The sequence below is a fragment of the Staurois parvus genome, unplaced genomic scaffold (assembly GCF_062004578.1).
Source record: "Staurois parvus isolate SC_StPar_1 unplaced genomic scaffold, SC_StPar_1.0 ptg000017l, whole genome shotgun sequence".
Classification (NCBI taxonomy): Eukaryota; Metazoa; Chordata; class Amphibia; order Anura; family Ranidae; genus Staurois; species Staurois parvus.
Window position 1 is genome coordinate 11,888,090 of NW_028317813.1, and position 9,321 is coordinate 11,897,410.

The 9,321-nt window shown below is 37.9% G+C and overlaps 1 protein-coding gene across 4 annotated transcripts in view; it reads left to right on the forward strand.

Moving 5' to 3' along the window:
- Positions 1-9,321, forward strand: part of LOC149473310 (inactive dipeptidyl peptidase 10-like) — a 243,126-nt gene that overhangs the window by 35,263 nt on the left and 198,542 nt on the right. The gene's annotated exons all lie outside the window — the stretch shown is intronic.

Consider the following 9,321-nt stretch of genomic DNA (forward strand, 5'->3'; position numbering starts at 1 on the left):
GCCAGAACCAACTCTTGAGGAAGTCTATTCCACATCTTCACAGCTCTCACTGTGTAGAAACCTTTCCATGTTTGGAGATTAAATGTCTTTTCCTCCAGACATAAAGAGTGCCCCCTTGTCCTCTGTGATGACTTCAGGGTGAATAGCTCTACACCGAGATCACTATATGAACCACTGATGTATTTATACATTTTGATCATATCCCCATCAATCTCCTCAAGAGAGAATACATTCAGTTCATCTAATCTTTCCTCATAGCTGAGCTCCTCCATGCCTCTTATCACTTTGGTTGCCCTTCTCTGTACTTTCTCCAGTTCCCCAATGTTCTTTTTGTGAATTGGTGCCCAAAACTGAACTGCATATTCCAGATGAGGTTTTACTAATGATTTGTACAGGGGTAAAATGATATCTCTCTCTCTGGAGTCTATACCTCTTTTAGTACAAGAGGATTTTGCTCATGTTAGAAACCGCAGCTTGGCATTGCATGCCATTATTAAGCTTGTGATCTACCAGAACTCACAGATCCTTCTCCACCATTGATTCCGCTAGTTGTACCCCCCCCCCCCTAGTATGTATGATGCATGCATATTCCTAGCCCCTAAGTGCATAACCTTACATTTATCAACATTACACCTCATTTGCCACATAGTTGTCAAATTAAACAGTGCATTGAGGTCGGTTTTAAGTTGTAAGGACGTTATTCCACTGCACAGCTTGGTGTCATCTGCAAAGACTGAAATGGTATTTTTAATCTAAGAGCCTATATCATTTAAAAATATATTAAAAAGTAAGGGTCCCAACACTGAACCTTGGGGTACACCACTGACAACCCTAGAGCATTCAGAGTATTAACCACTACTCTCTGAATAAGATCTTTTAGCCAGTTCTCTATCCATTTACATACGTATTTTTCCAAGCCCGTAGACTTTACCTTACACATTAGCCATGTGTGGGGAACTGTATCAAATGCTTTTGCAAAATCCAAGTATACCACGTCCACCACCACCCCTCTTGGGGAATGTGTTGGATCCTAATAGAATAATTGAGTTTTACTATATCTATCTGTTCTATATTGGGAAAAGTAAGATAAACAGACTGCATATGTACGTGAATATGTGTCTTGGTTTTTCCTATATATTCTAGCAACATTAATTAGTCATGAACATATATAGGGTGCGGCACTCAAGCAATAATCAATGTATCAAAGGCATAGATAAGAATTATATAAAAAACATAAAGTGACTTGTGACAAGGTGCCAACATATAAAGTGACTTTAGTGATATCATGTATTCCGTCACTGCAAAAGTGACTAGCGGTGAACAATAATAATGGAATGAATAGTCCAAATGTGAAAATGAGAGATCGGGATATCTCCAGCAATATCTCCAGGTACTCCGTTCAAACCAAATAGTGAGGTGACTGGTATATATGATAAGGCTGTGCACTCACCAGATGCACAGTTAATCTGCGCATGTAGAGACAATGCTCATGTAGGGCACGCTCCAGGCTCCCGTTATAAATCTGGTCTGGTCAGGTATTCCCCTCATTGCTCTCCTCAGCTGGCAAAGTGGCCTCACTTCCTCCTCAATAATGCTCTGTGGGTTGTTGATGACTCACAAAGAGCCCAGAAAAAGAGGAGGCCAATAGTGTAATACCGTTTTAAGCATATGCACTTTAATTCCGTTCAAAGGCAGTAGTACAGGGAAAAAAACAGTTGCACTGACCGTATGATGATGACCAAAAATGACCAATGGGACCCACGTGGTGCCGACGGCGTATTGTCACAACGCTGTTGCTCCCTCTGACGCGTTTCGTGCTAACCGCACATAATCATAGGGGGTGTGCTTCAGCGTGTGAGTGTTAGCAGCGTCTATTTATACTAAAAATGGTGCATGTGTGTTAGCGCACGCGCCATTTTGCGAACTGGATACGTCCTCATATTTGGCGCCATTTTACTGAAGTCCAGCGCAATAGCGCATGTGCAAGTGCCATATTGTAGGCTGAAATTTCTATGCATGTGCGAGCTTCATTTTGTTGAAGTCAAACCTGATCGCACATGTGCGAACGCCATATTATAGACCAGAAATTTTAGTCTGTCACAAAATCACCAGGGGAAACAGGATAGATTGCTAATTACATTAAACCCGTAAAATCAAACGATATATTACAAGGAATGAAAATAACCGATATCTTAATGAAACTTATCCATGTAAAAGTTAAACATTAATATGCGCGCTCCATCGTAGTTCAGCGTGCATGTAGATACATGTCATGCGTCTATTAATGTTTCAATTGCGCACAATAATGGGAATGTGATCCCTTATTTCCCATATGTAAATGAATATACTAGTGGTGATTAGTGACATAATGGACAAAAATGATTACATACAGGAAGTATATAATATACTTAGTGATAATGAAACTTATAATTTGTTGCATAAAAACCCTCTAGTACAATATAAAAAATCAATTAAGACACTCATCAGGTATCAGGATCACATTATTAATAAAAAAGAGAGCGTTTTTGTGCCCTACAGCTCCTAAACCACCTGTATTGTATATACTCCATAAGATCCATAAGAATCCCACTCATCCTCCAGGTAGACCCATCATTAGTGGAATAGGGTCTCTTTGTTCAAAAATTGGCCAATACATAGATTATTTTTTGCAGCCATTAGTGACCAAGACCCCATCATACCTGCGAGACACAAAACAAGTTCTTCAGGATGTCAAAAATGTGAACATAGAACCTTCCACATTTTTAGTCACAGCCGATGTGGCATCATTGTATACGAGCATTAACCACACTGATGGTATGGAAGCTGTGGAATTTTATTTGAATGATTTTAAGGATATGCCGATTTTACAAAAAAGATTTTTAATGGATCTCTTGAAATTAGCAATGACCAGAAACTATTTCTGGTTTGATGGGAAATTTTATTTACAAACTAAGGGCGTGGCCATGGGAGCCAAATTTGCTCCCAGCCTAGCCAATTTATTTATGGCCAGGTGGGAGGAGGATATTGTCTATGCCAGGGATTGGCCAGAATTGTTTTTCTATAGAAGATACATAGATATCCTCCTCATTTGGAAAGGAGACGAACAAGTACTCATCAACTTCTTTGGCACTTTAAATAATAACACTATGAACGTCAAGATAACTTATGAATATAGCACACAGAGTATTAATTTTTGGATTTGACACTAATGAACCAAGGAGGGACTATTACTACGAAGTCGTATTTTAAAGGAACGGATCGTAACAGCTATATCCCAATAAATAGTTGCCACCACCCAGCATGGCTTGCAAATATCCCAAAAGGTCAATTTCTTAGGATTCGCAGAAATTGTACTGACATAGATACGTATTATTCTCAAGCTAACATACTCAGGGATAGATTTATTGAAAAAGGTTACAATGAGTCTGCACTCACAAGCACTTTGGAATCTGTGGCTGGCATGAACAGGGATATTATGCTGAAAAACACGACGGAACAAAGGCAACCTAAAACATGTCCCTTTGTCACTACCTTCTCTTCCCAACATAAGACCATTACAAAGATTATTAAAAATAATTGGAGAATTCTTTTAGCTGACCCAACACTGACAAAAATATTACCCAAAAAGCTGGAAATCGCTTTTAGGAAAGCTACAGCATTGAGAAACAGAATAGCTCCTAAGGTGATTATTCCTCCGCCCAAGGCATCTTTTTTTCGGGAATATGGTTGGCTTCTTTCCATGCATTAAGTGTGCAATATGCACATGCAATAGTAAGAGGAAGAGGAAGGTTGAACAGTTTACCTCCACTACCACGAATAAAACATACAACATCAATAGTTTTATATCATGCACTATCAGATATGTCATTTATTTACTCCAATGTCCTTGTGCTAAGCAATACGTGGGACGTACGACAAGGAGGCTGCGTGATCGTTTACGTGAACACGTTTATAATATCAAACGTGGATTCAAGGACCATTCCCTTTCTAAACACTATAGGGTTCACCACAACAGGGACCCATCTTCCTTGACATTTGTGGGCATTGACACTGTACATCAACACTGGAGGGGTACAAACAAAAGGAAAGCTGTATCCCAGATGGAAACCAAGTGCATTTTCGAAATGGGATCCATGCACCCAAGAGGATTGAATATAGACATTAATTGCTTTATCGATAACAGTTAATCCTGCCCATTTTCTATATGGTCCACTCCTATACATATATTAGAAGATCCTAATTTCTGAGATTCTTTGAGATTTTTAAGTCATCATTTGAGCGCTATATCCTTGTCGTTTGTTTTGATCATATGTTTTTAACCCACTGGTTTTAGGTCATTGCAAATTCATTTTGGAGTATGTTTTTAAATTTTTTAATTTTAGAGCATAGTTTTAATCTTTTATTCTTCCATTTTGTATATTCTCTATTTTTTATATATATTTTCTATTTTAGATAATATTGGAGTTTATTTATTTAGATGTATTATTAAAGTTATCATATGATATATTTTTTATACACATTATTAAGCATTATGTTGCTATACATGTTATTTGTACCCTTTGTTGCACTGACTAATTTTTGGATAGTTTGTTATTTATTTGTTTTTTACATGTAATGTCACTAATCACCACTAGTATATTAATTTTCATATGGAAAATAAGGGATCACATTCCCATTATTGTGCGCAATTGAAACATTAATAGACGCATGACATGTATCTACATGCACGCTGAACTATGATGGAGCGCGCATGCGCTGTGGGTGGGACGTGATGGGCCCCCATATTAATGTTTAACTTTTACATGGATAAGTTTCATTAAGATATCGGTTATTTTCATTCCCTGTAATATATTGTTTGATTTTACGGGTTTAATGTAATTAGCAATCTATCCTGTTTCCCCTGGTGATTTTGTGACAGACTAAAATTTCTGGTCTATAATATGGCGTTCGCACATGTGCGATCAGGTTTGACTTCAACAAAATGGCGCTCGCACTTGCATAGAAATTTCAGTCCACAATATGGCGCTTGCACATGCGCTATCGCGCTGGATTTCAGTAAAATGGCGCAGAATATGAGGACATATCCAGCTTGCAAAATTGCACGTGCGCTAACACGCATGTGCCATTTTTAGTATAAATAGACGCTGCTAACAGTCACACGTTGAAGCATACCCCCTATGATTATGTGCGGTTAGCACGAAACGCGTCAGAGGGAGCAACTGCGTTGTGACAATACCATGTGGGTCCCGGTGGCCATTTTTGGTCATCATCATACGGTCAGTGCAACTGTTTTTTCCCTGTACTACTGCCTTTGAACGGAATTAAAGTGCATATGCTTAAAACGGTATTACACTATTGGCCTCCTCTTTTTCTGGGCTCTTTGTGAGTCATCAACAACCCTTAGAACCTTATTGAGGAGGAAGTGAGGCCACTTTGCCAGCTGAGGAGAGCAGTGAGGGGAATACCTAACCAGACCAGATTTATAACGGGAGCCTGGAGCGTGCCCTACATGAGCATTGTCTCTACATGCGCAGATTAACTGTGCATCTGGTGAGTGCACAGCCTTATCATATATACCAGTCACCTCACTATTTGGTTTGAACGGAGTACCTATTGCTGGAGATATCCCGATCTCTCATTTTCACATTTGGACTATTCATTCCATTATTATTGTTCACCGCGAGTCACTTTTGCAGTGACGGAATATATGATATCACTAAAGTCACTTTATATGTTGGCACCTTGTCACAAGTCACTTTATGTTTTTTATACAATTCTCATCCATACCTTTGATACATTGATTATTGCTTGAGCGCCGCACCCTATATATGTTTATGTTTTGAAAGGATTTTGGTATCCTTTGGTGCATTGGCTGCTCTTCTGATTTATAGCGCTCGCTTTTACCTTGTTTTTTAAATTAATTAGTCATGAATTAGCTAGCTTTCCTCCCCCTATCTTTGTGGGTAAGAGCTAAAGTTTTACTGTGAAGTGACTAATAATAGCAAAGTAAGAATATCTACTTCATATACATTAAGCATACAAGTTTTATACTGTAATATTTCTAGATTAGGATATTTATATAAGATATAACTTTATATTATGAATACTTTTGGGAGTAATATACAGTGTATGTATGTGTGTATATATATATATATATATATATATATATACACACACACACACATACATACACTGTTAATTACTCCCAAAAGTATTCATAATATACAGTGTATGTATGTGTGTGTATATATATATATATATATATATATATATATTTATATAACAAATCCCATTCCCACCCCCCCACCCCACTTCTATGGAATGTCTGACTATGGGGCCCTAAGGATTCAATTTCAGACTCTGGCCTAGGGGAGGGGAGCAAGACTGAACATTTGTTCAATAGATTTGTCTATATTATTGTGGGACTAAAGGAAACAGAAAGAAAAACCAGCCCAGGAGAAGGTGGGGCTAAATTTCTCCATATAGAGCATAACAAAGACCTTTTAGGAGGACATTTTCATGAGACTTGGAGGCAATTATGAGCTGGGCTAACAAGCCCACAGACACACACAACACACACAATTATACACACAATTTTTATCCCAAGAACATAACTATATTTTTGGACATGTAATATTATGCAATCTTATTATTATTAAATCCATGTTTGAGTTTTTACACAAGAGCTGGAAGGATTTCCTATTTTGAAATTTTCTCACCAATATAAATTAACAAAATATTGAGACAATTTCGATATTTAACAATGTGGCGAACTATGCCTATTCAATTCTTTCCAAATATCGATAGTTTTGACTTTTTTTCTCCTTCACCTTCATGAGAGGGAAGACATCTGCAAGGTCAACAAAATATGAAGTCAAGCTTTCAGGAGAAATAACAGCCTTCAGCAGATGAACCTTCCACGTAACTGAAAGAACCTGGAATCAGAATTGGTGAGAACTTCGCACAAATGCAAGAAAACTCTGTTCCTTGGTGATGTAATTTCCCGCCAAGAGAGAAAAGGCGCATTACATAAAAAAAGACCTTCTTAATCGGTAAGTAATGCATTTTTTTAGGAATTACAGTGCCTTGAAAAAGTATTCATACCCCTTGAAATTTTCCATAATTTGTCATGTTACAACCAAAAATGTAAATGGATTTTATTGTGATTTTATGTGATAGACTAACACAAAGTGGCATATAATTGTGCAGTGGAAGGAAAATGATGAATGGTTTTCAACATTTTTTACAAATAAATATCGGAAAAGTGTGGCGTGGATTTGTATTCAGCCCTCCCGAGTCAATACTTTGTAGAACCACCTTTCGCTGCAACTACAGCTGCAAGTCTTTTTGGGTATGTCCCTACCAGCTTTGCGCATCTAGAGAGTGACATTTTTGCCCATTCTGCTGTGCAAAATAGCTCAAGCTCTATCAAATTGAATGAAGAGCGTCTGTGAACAGTCATTTTCAAGTCTTGCCACAAATTCTCAATTGGACTTAGGTCTGTACTTTTACTGGGCCATTCTAACACATGAATATGCTTTGATCTAAACCATTCCATTGTAGCTCTGGCTGTATGTTTTGGGTCGTTTTCCTACTGGACGGTGAACCTCCGCCCCAGTCTCAAGTCTTTTGTAGAATCTATCAGGTTTTCTTTTTAGATTGCCCTGTATTTGGCTCCATCCATCTTCCCATCAACTCTGACCAGCTTCCCTGTCCCTGCTGAAGAAAAGCATCCCCACAAACTGATGCTGCCTCCACCATGTTTCACGGTGGGGATGGTGTGATCAGGGTGATGTGCAGTGTTAGTTTTCCATCACACATAGCGTTTTGCTTTTAGACCAAAAAGTTTAATTTTGGTCTCATCTGACCAGAGCACCTTCTTCCACGTTTGCTGTGTCTCCCACATGGCTTCTCGCAAACTGCAAACGGGACATCTTATGGCTTTCTTTCAACAATGGCTTTCTTCTTGCGACTCTTCCATAAAGGCCAGATTTGTGGAGAGCATGACTAATAGTTGTCCTGTGGACAGATTCTCCCAACTGAGCTGTGGATCTCTGCAGCTCCTCCAGAGTTACCATTGGCCTCTTGACTGCTTCTCTAATTAATGCTCTTCTTGCCTGGCCTGTCAGTTTAGGTGGACGGCCATGTCTTGGTAGGTTTGCAGTTGTGCCATACTCTTTCCATTTTCGTATGATGGACTGAACAGTGCTCCATGAGATGTTCAAAGCTTGGGATATCTTTTTATAACCTAACCGTGCTTTAAACTTCTCTGCACGTTTATCCCCCACCTGTATGATGTGTTCCTTGGTCTTCATAAAGCTGTTTGTTCACTAATGTTCTTTAACAAACCTCTGAGAGCTTCACAGAACAGCTGTATTTATACTGAGATTAAATTACACACAGGTGGACTCTATTTACTAATTGGGTGACTTCTGGCACTTGGTTCCACTAGATTTTAGTTAGGGGTATCAGAGTAAAGGGGGCTGAATACAAATCCACGCCACACTTTTCAGATATTTATTTGTAAAAAAAAATTGAAAACCATTTATCATTTTCCTTCCACTTCACTATTATGTGCCACTTTGTGTTGGTCTATCACATAAAATCCCAACAAAACACATTTATGTTTTTGGTTGTAACATGACAAAATGTAGAAAATTTCAAGGGGTGTGAATGCTTTTTCAAGACACTGTATCTAGAGTAAATTAGAATTCAAAAATCTGTCTAAATTTGTTAAATATGACAAACTGTGGCGGTACATGTATAATGAATGCTTACTGGCTAATATTAAGATAGAAAAATATAGGTTTTCCTTTAAGAAATTGAGCAAACAAGTTAGAAATGTAATGAAGTTAGTTAAAGTTTAATGTTATGATTTTTGAGGTTCATAGGAATGCTGCTTGTGTAGTGAATAAGTCAGAGCAAGATAACAGTGTATGTGCTAATTGCCAGACTTTGTTTGAACAAATTGATGACTTGCAAAGTGCAATTCAAATAAAAGATATATTCGGCTGTCTGAATTACAGAATGATGTAAAAAGAATTTGTGTAAAACTAGCCAGAGGCAAGACAGACAAATATCTTTTTACCAGACATCCGGTCTATAGAAGACGATCTGCAGGATCATGAAGCAATGCTAAAGAGAAAATTAATGGTTGATTAAGCTCATGAAAATTTTGAAGGATATGCCAGTCTATGATATGAAAGCTGATGCATTTCATAATGCAGATGTTTTTACATTTTTGTGTGATAGCTTTAACTTAAATGAAGTGCAAAGAATTTTTATTTTCAGTCTTTGGGTTCTAAATTTTATGGCAAATCG